This window comes from Musca autumnalis, unplaced genomic scaffold (assembly GCF_047663935.1).
Source record: "Musca autumnalis isolate F117 unplaced genomic scaffold, ASM4766393v1 scaffold_5, whole genome shotgun sequence".
NCBI lineage: Eukaryota > Metazoa > Arthropoda > Insecta > Diptera > Muscidae > Musca > Musca autumnalis.
This window is the reverse complement of record NW_027412088.1, coordinates 63,814,067-63,829,661: the sequence shown is the minus strand read 5'-3', so window position 1 is coordinate 63,829,661 and position 15,595 is coordinate 63,814,067. Positions and strand designations below refer to the sequence as shown.

The 15,595-nt window shown below is 36.8% G+C and overlaps 1 long non-coding RNA gene across 1 annotated transcript in view; it reads left to right on the top strand.

Annotated features, from left to right (window-relative positions):
- LOC141405343 (uncharacterized) overlaps positions 1–15,595 on the top strand; it is a 161,525-nt gene that overhangs the window by 69,198 nt on the left and 76,732 nt on the right. The window contains exon 3 of the long non-coding RNA XR_012413181.1: positions 8,743–8,794. This is a non-coding gene — a long non-coding RNA (uncharacterized lncRNA). The remainder of the gene's footprint in view (positions 1–8,742; positions 8,795–15,595) is intronic.

The window sequence follows — 15,595 nt, the reverse complement described above, 5'->3', positions numbered from 1 at the left end:
TATACCGTCAGAAGTTAACCCTTTAGACGATTTAGCATTCCTAATGGGATTTGCAACATTATCAATTGTAAATTGGGGTGGATCCTCCTCCATAGAAAGAGAAACGTGACTAAAGTTCCATTTTCCTTCTTCCCAAGTTTAGAGAGTGACATAATTCAGGATTCATTTGCTTGTCTTCAAACCTCTGCAAATTTGGCTCGAAGGCTTGAATAGTTTCCTGAAACGATTATGTGTGAACTCTGCGAAAGTAGCCCGCCACTAAGCTGTCCCATGATTGAAGAAAGTGTGGCGTTCAGAGGTGAAGAGTCGGGCGGGAGAGGAGATGAGAGAAACGAGGGGTTTGTCAGGTGACATGATTTATCAGATTACGTGATACCAGAAAACAGTGGCAGTCTGTCAATTTCGTTCATTTACTCACAGAGTAACACATCTCTTGCCAAACTAGGACGTCTGTCAAGAGTAGTTCTCACTTGGATCCCGGGCCACAAGGGACTTGCTGGGAACGAAAAAGCAGACGAGTTAGCTAGAGCAAGATCCGCCTCTAACGAACTCCCAAAGGCGTCAGTCGCAATTCCAATGGGAGTAGTTAAAGGGGATATCTTCAAACACTATCTATCACTTGCTGAAAGTAGATGGGACAAAACGGCAACATGTAAGATATCAAAATTAACGTGGCCTCAATACAACGCCAAACGAACTAAGTTCCTAATCAATCAAACGCGACGGAACCTTGCAGGACTTATTGCAGTGTTAACCGGTCACTGGGCAATTGGTAACCATGCAAAACGTTTAAATCTACCGCACAATGACCACTGCCGTAGCTGCGGGAATGAAGAAGAGGAGGAAACTGTTGAGCACCTCCTCTGTTCCTGCCCTGCACAAATGCAACGACGATTCAAAGCTCTAAGACAACCGTTCCTTCGTGATATCACAGAGATAACAGAAGTAGGTCTGGGAGACCTTCTGCGATTCCTTAACTCATCAGGCTGGATTTAACTGCCAACATGCAACAACGAAATAGCAATCTCTGAACGAGTGGTGTGGTTTTTCAAAACGGTATCTCTTACATACTAATTGAGGCTATAAAGTATAGCCACCACGTAAACCAACCAACCAACACATCTCAAAAAATCCAGTTTCTAGAAAAACTCGTTTTATGTTTGCGATTGAATTTTGACTTCCCTACTTAAAAAGATTATTACACAAAAAATAAAATAACTACTTGAACCTTATTTTGCCAACAACTAGCCAGGTAATAATATGTAATTGTTCCACGAACATCCCATACGGAACAAGGGAGACTTCTCTCATATCAATGAGTGCACCCCGATTCATTTAAGCTCAATGATATGGGACCTACTGTTTATCGCCGAGTCCGAACGGCCTTCAGCGTACAAGGTGGGTGTGCATGCCATTTCACCAAGGTGGCCAGGTATCAGTGCTAAATTTCGAACATGATTTGAAGTGTTTTAGTCCTTCATAAACTCTAAAAACGTTCTTGTTGAATTATGCCAAATCCGTAGTAAATTAGCTGTAACTTATTGAGTTTTAGAGATACGACCATGAAAATTTGACACAAGATAAAGTAGTAGTCATAGAAACAATAGTAGTAGAAGCTTTTAAAAACTAATCTCATATCTTTAGTAATCTCCGATAAATAAATATGTTTCCATACATTTTCACAGATTGTAGGTAGGACCCGCCCACATCCTAAAATATTTTCTACTAATTCTTGTTGCGAAGAATATTATTTGTTTCGCAATAATTCTTTGAATAGCAAAAACATCTATGCGACGTGCTTCTAATAATAAACAATCTCTGGAAGTAATAAAGTATTTGTTGTTACTAAAAGGGTTCCACGTAAAAGTAATAAATATTACTGCATTCATCATAAATTCCGTTTTACATCTTTTGCAAATTGTTGTTTATATAAAATCTATTTATATTTGTAATATGTTTGAAATAAACACACATCTCATTTTTATTGAATACAAAGAACAAATAAATATTTTACGTATGACTTGCATTGATGTTGTGACTACAAAGTTTGAAACTTCTCAACGTTGAGTTGAGTATAATGAAAACGTTTGTCAATAAGACTTTACATGAATTTGTCGTCAATAAAAGGAAAGTCTTTTGTCATGTCTACTTTGCTGTGCACTGTTCCATGAAATTTTGTGCATTGTTATGCATTACCTTCACAAAATGACATGATCAAAAGCTAGTTCATGCATGAGTTTGACAAAGGTAAACGCGGTATAAGGTAATGTAATTTCGAACTCATGAATATTTTCATTTTGGAAAATTTCAAAGTAGATCCATAACTGCTAAAGGAGTAAAATAGGTTTTTTCACTTAAATTGAGAACTTTGAAATGTTATGTCAACACACGATTGAGGGAATGGGTCGTGCATTCACATATATGTGCTTATAAATTCTAGCAGCCCATCTGAAATTTTTATAACAGGCGCCATGTTTCGAGTTTGGGAATTCCGGACTTTTTTTCATTCCTGGGAAATCGGGAATGAAAATTTCTCATTCCCGCCAACTCGGGAATTCCCGGGATACTTATTCTATTTATAGTTGTATCGTTAGTTATATAGGAACAATATTAAGGGTAAAATAGCAATGTGAATTAGAACGTCTTAAATAAAAGTACCAATAAAACTTAAAAATATTATTTGCCTCATATATGAAAATACAAATACACGTATTACCGGGAATTTCAAAAAATTTCTCGGAAAACCCCTCCAAAAACTTTCGAGAATTCCCGGTAAATCCCGGGACGGGTGTTCTCGACCCAAACTCTAGCCATGTTCAAAACTGTAAAGTTGAAAATATGTAGGACCAATTCCGTTAGGAAAATATTACCGTAGCACGGTGGTCGAAAGCACTGATCTAGCGGCGCGAAATTCATAACTTGCAAACGAATTGAGATACGTCAGTGAAATTTTGCACAAACTCAGCTTGTACATGTGGGTAATAATGGGCCAAATATGAACAATATCGGCTAATGTTTTGGTATAGCCCCCATATAACGGTACCTTCCGATTTTCGGTATTTTGAGGATTTAAGCCACAATTTCGTAGCAAATTAGCTGTAATTTGGTACTTAGGGTTCCTAGTGGTCATGAAATATTTCCACCAAAAATTATGAACATAGGTACACGTTTTGATATAGCCCCTTTGTAACCATACCTCCCAATTTAAGGTATTTTGAATATCATGACCACATTTTTAATTCAACTTGGCTTTAATTTTGCATTCCGTGTTCTCACTGCGTATAAAATCTTCTTCCAAAACATTTTCAATACGGATTTATGTTTCGATGTAGCCCCTTTTATGGTACCCCCGATTCATTGAATTTTTACTTGTTATCCCATATTTAATAACATATTTAGCTATAATATGGTATTATAGTGTCTCCGGGGGTAGAACTCCTCCTTGCAAACATTTCTCAAGATAGGTCCATATTTGGATTTAGCTCCTATATAAATGCACAGCTAAATTTGTATGAATTTCATGCAAAATCTCTTATTTTAAAAGTGCAGTCATCAAAAGATTTGCAAATATTTGCAGCCCGAATGTGGTTATTCAGTATCCAGGGAGTCCAATTTCATTCCCCAAAAAATTATCGGACCTAAGTTCAGCCAAGTTTACATTTTATGGAACAAGCGCATACAACCTATAAAAACACTAAACAATTGAATTTTTTGAAAATTTATTGCTATATAACTAAGTACCTCCAGACCCCAAACTAATTTTTTTAATTTGAATTACACCCTCTGCTATTAATTAAAAATATATATTGTCCATTTTCATTACGAATTTATTTAACATTTAAACAAATATGAAGTTAATTTTTTTGCAACAATTTTTTAAAATCTGATGCAACAAAAACTCCTGTATTTGATAGTGAATAACTGAGTGAATATTTACAACAACAAAAATGAAAAAACAAAATCTTTGTCTGCAATGTGTCTGTAATCGATACAATGGAAAATATTTCGCAATTTTATAGTTCGATTTTTTGACTTTTGCGCCGCTAGATCAGTGGTTTCGACCAGTGTGCGTAGTGGAGGAGTTCATAATGAAAAAAATTGCCAATGTAAAATAAATTTGAAATCACAGTTAAGGAAAATGTGCTTAATTAAATGCAAAAATCCTGTCGCTTATATAAATTCGAGTGTTCTTAGAGTTACTTGAACTTAACTTAGTAGTTTATGTTATATTTCACAGAGAAACGATTATTTTACAATACCATTTTCAACGAGATTTTTCATAGTAACTTACTTAATTACTTGGTAATGGAAACGTTTAAATTATTTAATATGCACCGTAATGTTCTCAATTGGTTAAAAGTTATAAAAGAATGTGATTATTTTCTTGCTATCCTTTCTTTCGTTAAAAAATTATAATAAGCATATGTAGTATTACCCATTCATTTCTGAATCCTTGGTATAAAGCCATGAAACTACCAACAAAACCACACTATTCACTCTCCTGATAACCCATTTCACATTTTCTTCATATTTGTCAGATATTTAAAGAGAATTGTAAAACAAAAACAACCATCAGGTACCACATACTCTGACTGTTGGATAGGAAGTTATGCGGTTACCAAGGTAAGTAAGAATTGTTGTTGCTGACATCTGTTGGAAGCAGATATTTTTCATCATATACACCGACTTGAGGGCAATTTTAATTAAACTGTTGAAAACAAATTGCATCGATACATATGAATGCATATGTATGCATGTAGAAAATGCATTCAAAACTTTATCTAATTGTTGAATAGATGTTTTTGCTGTAAGAACAAAAATATATTCTTCTTTGTATTTTCTCTTTGATATATTTTATGTCAATGTAAAGAAAAAATCTTAACAATTTATCTACTGTTTCAATTACAGCAAAAATGCAAAATAATTGAAATCAATGCGTTAAGTTATTTATTGCATTCCATGAAATCAGAACTGAAAATTAAATTACAGCATGATGAAACAGGGACGTACGCAGGATTCTAGGGGGGGGGGGGGGGGGTGTGGCAACTTGACCAAAAATCATTAAATTTAAAAGTGTTGTGTAGCGTTACGTTATTCTATTTTAAGGGGTTTTTAGTTGATTTTATATGCAATATTGACAAAAAGTATATAAATTCAATAGAGAGAGTTCGCCAATTTTAGATATAAGTCCTTGGATGTTTAAAATTGAAAATGAACCCTATCCGCCCACGTTCGGTATAGTCCCCATGCAAATTCTCCAACAGAATTGACGCACTAACTACAAAATCTTTGAAATGAATATTACCCATATAAGTTTAACTTTTGGTGTATCCCAGAAATATCAACCACATTAGCTCTTATTTGGCCTTTTCGGTTCTAATTCCCGCAGAGAATTGCTAATATAGGTCCAAGTTTTCGCTAACTAAAGATTTTTAGTATTTCGAAGCTATTAGCCCAATTTTTAAAAAATTCGTCTGTAATATGGATTTTGGAAATTCTTTTTGTGGGAGAACCACCTCGCCGAAAGTGGTCCAAATTGATCCACGTTTGAATATAGGGATTGAATTAGCGAATATGACGAATGGAGATATACAGTGGTTTTGTGGTGGAGGATATAAACAGTTCGGCCCGAACATAACACACTAAATCTCCATTAAAAACGTTTTGTATTCTTTTTCCCCTATTAAGTTTACAATTGAACACATTTTCGACCACGAGGACTGATTCTGATAAGAAGATCTGTCTCAAAAACTTTTTAATGTTATTTGTATACCAATTATTAATTAATTTAAACAAATACCTCAAAAAAATAATAACTCGAATCTGCAAGTGCAGATTAGACTTATTTCTATCTTAATTGTACGAGTAGATGTTTATGGACTCGATGACTTTAAAAACTTTCCAAGGACTATGCCCAAAGATTAATCACTTCTGTCGACACAGCGGATGCAAACTTATGATAAAAAGTATCGGTCGGGTTAGTCGACAGAGATATCACGAAACATTTCTAAAAATGTCTTTTCCAATAAAAAAAATAAAAAAAATGTTTGATACTACATCAATGATTTTTGGTACATAGATTAAGGAAAAAAACATCATTCCAAATATGTTTTTGTAACTAACTTTGATCGCGCAAAAGGTATCGGCGTTTTAATTTTAATAATTAGAAAAAATCTAAAATAATCGCAGCTTAATATAATAAGCTATTATTGTACTCAATTTTTAGAAAAAATATGTTATATCTCCGGATTCACAATAGTTTCTGTTTTCGCACAACTTAAGCAGACGTATAGCTCTATTTTTTGCTTAGGATATGCGATATTTTCAAAAACACTTTAGAAGATTTTCGAAATTTAAGGGGTATCACATCTGCCGATCTACTGGATGGATTTGGACGCACCCTGGCTTATTAAACTCACAATGCAAAACTCAAAAATCGAATGGCAGCTGTAAATTTTAAAACAAAGAAATAGGTTTTTTGAAAAATTTACGCACAAAAATTTCTACTTTGAGAGTGGATTGCTCTGATCCTTTAAAGGTTACACTTTCGAGATATAAATGCAAGAATGCGTAACCGCGAGTACTAGAATCACATAATAATCGGTTAGACAATTCCAGCATATTAGAGCAAAAACTCAAAAAAAAAAAAAAACAATTTTTCAGTCTTCAAATTATCAGCATCCGTTTGAGGTAGATACAGTGGATATATTATAAAATCATACATTCGGAACCTTGTCTTTGAAGTGTATTCTTCAACTTCTTTTGGGCTCTACATTGTGTTATAATGCCGCTAATTGAAAATAAATTTAAAAAAAGCTCGTTTCCTTCAAAAATTTTTTCAAATTTTTTACAGGAAAACGACCACATCTTACACTCAAATTATTATTTTGAGAAACCCATCGGTGAATCGGGCTAAAACAGTTTATTTTATAGTACAACAGCCAGATCAAATACGATGTACATAACCAAAATTTGTTTCCTAAAAATTGTATAGTCACTGAGTTTCAGAATTTCTGTCCTTTTTTGGACGCATAATCTTTCCGACAAGAATATTGAAACATTTGGGGTATTTTACATCACGATTATGGGTGTTGCGAATAAATGCCTATGTTGTGCTCTTGAAGTTGACTTCGATAAAAGCGTAAAAGTTTTTCACCTTTGTGTAGAAGATACCTGAAAGAATGGACCGATATATTCCATTGCAGTGCACCGATTTAATCCATATTCCAAACCAATCTATGTCTCGAAGAAACCGATTTGGACCATCGATTGTTGTTGTGCGCATCATTTTAGCGAATTGGTTCATCCGTTCGAGAATTTTCATGCGCTCGAGCCAGATAGACGGCCGAACTGGACTAAATCGACTCCAAATTACTTTAAGCGGATTTCGTTAAAACATATGAGGAGGTAAGACTATTATTTCGGTGAGGTACATTTTTATCGTTAGCCTAAAGGCTGAAGGCAATACAAATTACAGCAGATTTAAATATCATATAACCAATGTTTGAGCGTTAATTTCGTGTACGGTTGTTTTCGGCTACAACTTTGTTTGTGTGATGTGAGATATAAGCACTTTGTGACGCACAAAAATAAATGTTTCTCCATTATTTTCTACTAGTATTTAGCAACAAATTTAAATAAAATATGAACACAAAATTTCGATTAAGGCAGTAAAACTATTTTCTAATTGGGTTTTGCGATATACTTCTTGGAAAACCTTGATATGTTTCTTAGACAACTGATTAATAAAGTACAGTACGGAATCTTCAGAACAATAAAAGTTTTCATTTGAAATTTCCAAAAATAAAAATTATTTTAGAGAAAAATTTGTTAAAATAGCTAAAACAATGTATCGGACCAAACAATTTGGGGGGTGGGGGGAGGTCCCCTGCGTACGTCCCTGTGATGAAATCTGTTGAATAAAAATAAGATAAGATGAACTGAAAATACTGACTAACGAACAATTCAACATGAGCTACTGTAAACACCCAATAAATGACCATTTGAGTCTCTGTTATACAAACAATTTATGAAATATGAAGTTTGCCGAAGAATAATGAGCAAAGGAATGTCTAAATATCTAATTTTCAATTAATTTCGAAGATCCTTGTGAAAGTTTTAGGAATGTAGTGTGGTCCTGTTTATAACCTATAGTATCTCATGGCAACTCCTTACTTCCTAATATAATGACCGGTAAACCAACTTCAATGGCCGTACCGACCGGAAGGATTGATTTCCAGACTTGGGATAATTTTCAAGGAGGAATATGTCCAAATATGCCTTCACGTACCTCCTACACAGATTTAAAGGTAAGAACTCTTACAATAAGAGAGAAGTCTCCCTTTTCCCTTCGAGAATATTGTGGGAACATATATGAATATCTATATCTGCACATGTATATTGTGAATTTTAATTTGTACATCAACAATCATGAAAAATACATTTCACGTAAAGCTAGTGCCCTGGGATAATAGTTTATAGTATCACATTAACAATTCCGTGCGAATTTAAAACTCTCTTAATTGTTTACTTTTCGGTTATTGTTGGTTCCGAGAATTATTCGTTATAGTGCAGTCAACTGCATATCACTTTTTTTCGGTGCCCAAAACTATTGATTATTTCCGATTTTTAGACATATCCACTGTTAGTTGAGTTAACTTTTTCCAGTGACTTCAATATTATTTAACTTATTTGTTATTAAAGTTAATTCACCTTTACAAATTTCCTTCCCTCTAATTACAGATTCATGCTTCCGGTATAGACTCTGGTGGATAATGAAACCGAAACAATTTTGGTAAGTTTATTTTGTTAACTTTGTTCTCTTTGTGTTCGCTATTCCTTTTTAATAACTTCTTACAATTCCAACTATGATGACTGCCAAAGTGCATTTAAATTGCTACAGGGGGACAAAGAAGAATATGTAGCGGAAACAAAAGTTACAGTTTACCCTCATCATAAATTTAAGGGTATCGGATGTTTATTTTAGCGTGATTGCATTTATAATTGAAGATAAACAAAAACTGTGATTTTACGCTGTTAATATAGTTATGCCAACAAATGTTCACTTAATTTTCGTTTAGCTGGGAAAATGTAAACAATTTTGTATATTATAATTTTAAAGCACTCAATAAGTTTATGGAAAGCCTGAACGTAATGTGGTCCTATAAATTCCAGTGACTCAAATTTGAATGGGGTTATTTAGTTTGTAGGGGTGGGGGAAATGTTGTTCATAGAAATATTTGTCACAGAGAACCTGCGAAGCAGACTTTGTTTATTAAACAACAGCAAATGATTATACAATACTTTTTCACAATTCCTCATTCATCATTTCCTCATTCGCATACTTATATTAAGAACGCTTGTCTTCTATTATGAACCAACCAAAGAAATTCCAAAAACTCAATTTTTCCTGCAAAGTCATATTTTAGACCTACACCTTCATTGCCGAAGCAGATGTTTTATTTATCTACTTTCAAAAATAAATCATCATAAAAATAAACTTAAGTTTTACAGCTATATTTCGTTACGTTGAAAGACCATTTTTCTTTTCCATTTACATACATTTCGTTTACTTCTGATATCAGTGGTATTTGGGTGATGGGGTCGTTTACAACTTTTTCCCATTACCATCTTAAAATCTAAGCAGGCACAATAACATCTTCATCAAAAAGCAGAAAAAATGGAACCATCTTCATCATCATTACATACGACCAACGAAAAGAGAAAAAACATTACTACAAAAAACTACATTGGGGTCAGCTGGTATGCCATGAGGCAGAAACAAAATACTATAACTGTAGTCCCTTAACCAACGAACTATCACCACAAATCAACACACAAAACGCTTTCTTAAAGTAACCAAAGTGTAACTGAAGAAAAGTAATATAACACAATTTATTTGGAAGAAAACTTTTCCAACTACCAAAACTCAAAGTCTTGCCGTGCAGTGTCGTATAGTTTCATATTACATTTTGGATTTCTTTCTACAACTAAATGCAAACTTTTTTGTATTTGACGACAACCTAAATAGATATGCAGATATATGAACAAGGATATTACGTTTCTTTTCCAAGCAAGAACTTCTTTTGATAAACGACACTCTTTGGAAATGACCATTATTGGATTTGTTTTCAGTGCAATGGTACGTATGAAGTCGAATTAAAAGAAACATATCTAACACCCATACGCACGTTATACGCGCATTAACGTGAATTTACATTTTCTTAGGACCAGTTTATATCATAAGGGACTTTTTCTCGATATAAAAATTCTATCGGGAATATATCACAACGCCAGAAAGCCCGATATATTTTGGAGCGCTTGACTACATAAAGCCTTTAGGACCATTTTGACATACACAATTTTCAAATGTTCATCCAGGCATTCATTGTATGTATTTTTTTAATCGGCCAACGAATGTTTAGTATTACCTGCCGCACTTTTATAGCCTCCACCATAATATGGAGAGCATAATTTAATTTGTCATCCCGTTTGTAACACATCGAACTCTTCGTCGGAGATCCTTTAAAGTATTCTAAGTCGCTATAACAATGTTCGTCTGTCCGTACATCTGTTGAAATCAATATACTGCTTGCAATGTTTAAGACAGAACTTTATAATTTGGTAGACTACTCTAGGAGTTGAATATTCTTCCTGATATGGCTGGGTGTGGCGGGCCTAGCCAGAATATGGTGATTGGGATGGCTCTCACTGTAACACCAGAGCAAGTACTGCAACAAAAGCATCTCATTGTGTTGCTGTACTGGGAAAATATTTGCCTCCTCATGTAGACAAAACTGGCGCCGCATATTCTATCACAGACAGACCTATGGCGTTATATGTGGTTAACAAGGTTTTTTTATTTGCACCCCAAAAGCTGCCTGCTAGGGACTTGAGGACCTTGTTTCTGAATTTCAGTTTGGCGCAGATAGTGTCGACTGTGACCCATAGAATTTTGGGGCAGCTTGTGGTCGGAATTCTGCAACATTCACATTTAACCCTCTTCTATACTGCGTCGTACATGTGGTGAACAGAGTGGCCGTAGATTTTGTTGCGGATATCTGCGTATTCCTCGCGTGGAAAAAGTTGGTAAGATCGGCTAAATAGGAGTTCAGTCTCTCATAGATGTCATCAGGGTAGGTACCTGACGCCAGGATCGAACAATCATCCGCATACGCTACGATCTCAATGACGTATGGAGGGGGTGGAATACAGGAAAGGTATAGGTTAAACAGTTCCGGAGATATCATCCCACCTTGGGCAACTTCCTGTTTCACTCTACGGGGTTTGGACTCCTTGTTCCTGAATTCCACGTGCGACTGGCGTCCACACATATAATTTATTATCCAAAGTTTTAGACTTGGCCGGAGGGTTGTCTGTTCAATGTCCTCAAACAGCGTGGAGTGCCTCTCAAAGGCTTTTGATAAGTCAAGCTTCACCATCACCGTTCTATCACATGACCGTTCCTGGTTGAGTCCTCGACAAATATATGTGGAGATGGAGTGCAGCGCTGTCGTTGTGCTGTGCTGCTTACGGAATCCATGCTGATGATAGGCAACTAGATACCTATTTCTGACGCTGGGGAGTAATAAGGCCTCAAGAGTTTGCTACAGGCGACAAAAGCGGAATCGGCTGGCATCATTGCCTGGCTTCAGTAGCGGGACCACCCTGCTCATTTTCCAGACTTCGGGAACAATGAGGGTGGCTAGCGACAGGTAGAGAACTTTAGTGAGATATATCAGCCCCGGCTCATTCAGCTGTTTCAGCTTACCATGGAGATTCCATCAGGGTCCAACGCTTTGCATGATTTAGCGTTCCTGATGGCATTCACAACATCATCTATTGTAAACTGTGGTGGTTCATCTTTGGCAGGAAGAGATCTTATGCGACGTAGTACTCTTCTCTTCGCACTGTCATTCCTCGACAAACTGTCGATTGAAATAACTTGAAGAATGTGCGGCTTTCAGAGGTGATGAAATCAGGTGGTCTGCTTATAGAGTCAATTATGGGAAGGCAATTACATATGTTCTGATTAGAGAGAAATGACGGGCTTCCAGGTAACGTCATTTGTCACACCAGGTGACACGATGGTTATGTCTGGCGAACTGTGACACTCCCCTCTAGTTCTGGTAGGAGAGTCCTCATTTACCGTGCAAAACATAGAGCTATCAATCTGCCCAGCCAGTGCTGTGCCCCTCTGGTCGTTTCCTAGGGCCGAATGCCACATCTCATGATGCGCATTAAAGTCCCCCAAGACCAGACGATTATGACCTTCCAAAAGCTTGCTAATGTTAGGCACGTAATGTGAGATACTGCTATTTCTCGTAATCTGACGACGACTCACTGAGGTCAGTGTTCGCGTGGACAAGTCCAGAGCAACTTAGATGCACCTACTCCTGACATCTATCGCATATCACCGAAGTTTAGATAAGGGTGAAGATGCGGATTTTGCAAACCGATCATAAATATATTGGTCCCAGGTTGTCCTCCTCCTCCACGAACCAAAAGAATCCGGAATAGGTATTCCGGGATATGCTGCTCCCAACATAGAAAAACGGTATGAGAGAACCCGCTGCCGTGGGATTGTCCTAGTGTGTTTGGTATCGAAAATCGAATATATCCGACCACGTTTTGATATAACTCCCATAGAACGGTATGTGTCAATGTACGGATTTTAAAAGTTTTAGCTTCATGATAAAAACGAAAATTCTGTAATTTGGTATTTAGTCTTCCTTGGGGCTACAAAACTCACGAAATCGTCACGAAATTTTGGGTGTTGATGGGGGTCTCAGAGGGTAAGAGGGCTCTTGATTTCGATGATGGTCGGGTAAGATTCAGAGGCCGGAACGGGGAAAAACGTATGTATGTAGAAAAAATACAATGTTTTATTCTTATGTGATCTCCGCTTCTGGAAGAAGAAAAGATCACCTCTCCATTGATGCAAAGTAGATTGGCCATCACAGTCAAACAAAGGAGACATCGAAATAGCCGCTGGTCCAACCCACGTTTTTATCTTTGGGATTTCAATTGTAACGACGCATATCACAGCTTTGGCTGTTGGCCTTCCAAAACCAAAGCCTGACGATGAAAGTAGAAGATGTCACCTCTACAATGATACAAATTAGGTTGGTGTAGGTTAGCAAACAGCGGAAATATTCCAATTGTCAATAATACACCATATTTTCCTTTTTTATAATTAAGCTACAGGTCGAAATTTTGATCGGCTTGTCACGAAATTTTGCGGGGCTGATGGCGCTTCCACAGAGAAAGAGAATTATTAATTTTGGTGATGGTCAGATAATATTCAGTGGTCAGAATGAGCACAAACTTACGTGTAGAAAAATTCAACATTAAATTCCCAAACATCACAGCTTTGGTATTATAAGTTTGTTTTTGGAAAAGTTCATGTAACACCGCGAAATATTCGTTGTAGACCCCCCATATGGTATACAAAAATTCATATCTCGACGAGATAAAGCTATTTTGAGATGTGTGCCAGTCCGTCTATTTGTCCGTCCATTACAAATTGTACGCACGCTACAGGCGGCAATTATGGACCAATATTCAAGAAATTTGTAGCGGCTCTGAATGTCACAATCGTAGCCTGATCGGCGCGAAATTTTATGTAAGGTTTGGGTTTACGACAGAGAAGTAGCTTGCAATTTAACGTAATGATCAGATAATATTTAGCTGGTTAAATTTACCAAAACTTTTGTGTGAAAATTGGTAAAGTTGTTAGTGAAATAAATATGTCTTTATTCCTGGAAACTATGTTAAAACAATGTTAGTTATATTTAGAAGAGAAACTCTTGACCTTTCCATTGATGCCGAATATGCTGATGTACGTGGTCAGATAACAGATTTACAGCCTAATATGTACATGGGTCACACAGTTTTAAGTGTTAGAAGTGTAACCATAAACAACGTAGAGGTAAGTAATAATTTTAGACAACACCAAATAATTTTGATAATGGTGGGATAATATTTACTTACTTAGTTGGCCATTACAGAACATTTGTTCCATAGACCGAACTAAGTTTTTCGCTTGGCTTTTTGGAATACCGCGCCTTTTCATTTCTTCATCCACTTCTATGCTCCATCGAAGCTTAGGCCTGCCGATTCTGCGTGCACCGCCATGTGGCATGTATTCATACGCCTTTTTAGCGGGTTCATCATCGCTCATTCTCATGATATGGCCTAGCCAACGCAATCGTTGCATCTCGATACGTTTAACTATATTCATGTCTTTGTATAGCTTATATAGCTCGTGGTTCATACGACGTCGATATTCACCGTCAACGCAAATCGGCCCGTAGATCTTTCGAAGAATTTTCCTCTCAAACACACCAAGCACTGCCTTATCTGCTTGCGCAAGTACCCATGCTTCGGAGCCATACATTAGCACGGGTAGTATCAGCGTTTTGTATAGTGTTATTTTTGTTTGACGAGATGTGGCTTCGTTTTTAGTAGCATCTTTCGCAGATTCTGCTTCGACCTTCCTAAATGTATCAGTTACTTCCTTTACTGATCGTCCCATGATGTCTATGTCATCAGCATAGGCAAGTAACATGTGGCTATTGGTGTAAATTGTGCCATTTCTTTTGACATTTGCATCTCGTATTACCTTTTCCAGCAAAATGTTGAATAGGTCACACGAAAGGCTGTCTTCTTGTCTGAAACCTCTTTTGGTACAAAATTCTTCGGAGAAGTTCTTTCCAATTTTAACTGAGGACCTAGTATCAGTTAAAGTCATCTTACAAAGCCGGATGAGCTTTGCGGGGATACCAAATTCAGACATTGCATGGAATACCATTTTTCGGAGTGGACTGTCGAATGCTGCTTTATAATCGAGAAATAGGTGATATGTGTCGATCTGCATCTCTTGGTCTTCTCTAGGATTTGCCGCAGGGTAAATATCTAGTCAATGGTGGACTTGCCAGGTCTAAAGCCACATTGGTATGGTCCAATTATTTTGTTGACCATTGGCTTTAGTCGTTCGCACAATATCCCTGACACTATCTTATAGGCAATAGGGAGAAGACTTATGCCCCTATAGTTGGAGCATACAGTCTTATCTCCTTTCTTGTGGACGGGACATAGGATGCTCAGGTTCCAATCGTCGGGTACGCGTTCTTCCTGCCAGATGGTGCTAACTAGCTGATGCATACACCTTATCAGCGCATCGCCTCCGGTTTTAAACAGCTCGGCTGGTAAGCCATCGGCTCCTGCTGCTTTATTATTCTTCAGCCGGTTGATTGCTGCTTTTACCTCATCTTGGCCTGGCGGTATACATTCTATACCATCTTATGGGATTGGATCTGTGGCATCATCGTCTTCGTTACTATTGGATACCAGCAGATTGGAGAAATGTTCCTTCCATATCCTGAGCACGCTATCTGTATCTGTTACCAGATTACCTTGCTGGTCTCTGCAGGAGGATGTGCCTGTACCAAAGCCATCTGTTTGATGTTTCACTCTTTGGTAAAATTTTCGGACTTCATTCTGGCTCCTGTACATCTCGATGTTTTCACACTCCCGCTTTTCCATTTCTCTCTTTTTCTTGCGGAAAAGACGTTTCTCTTCTCTCCTTTTCTCC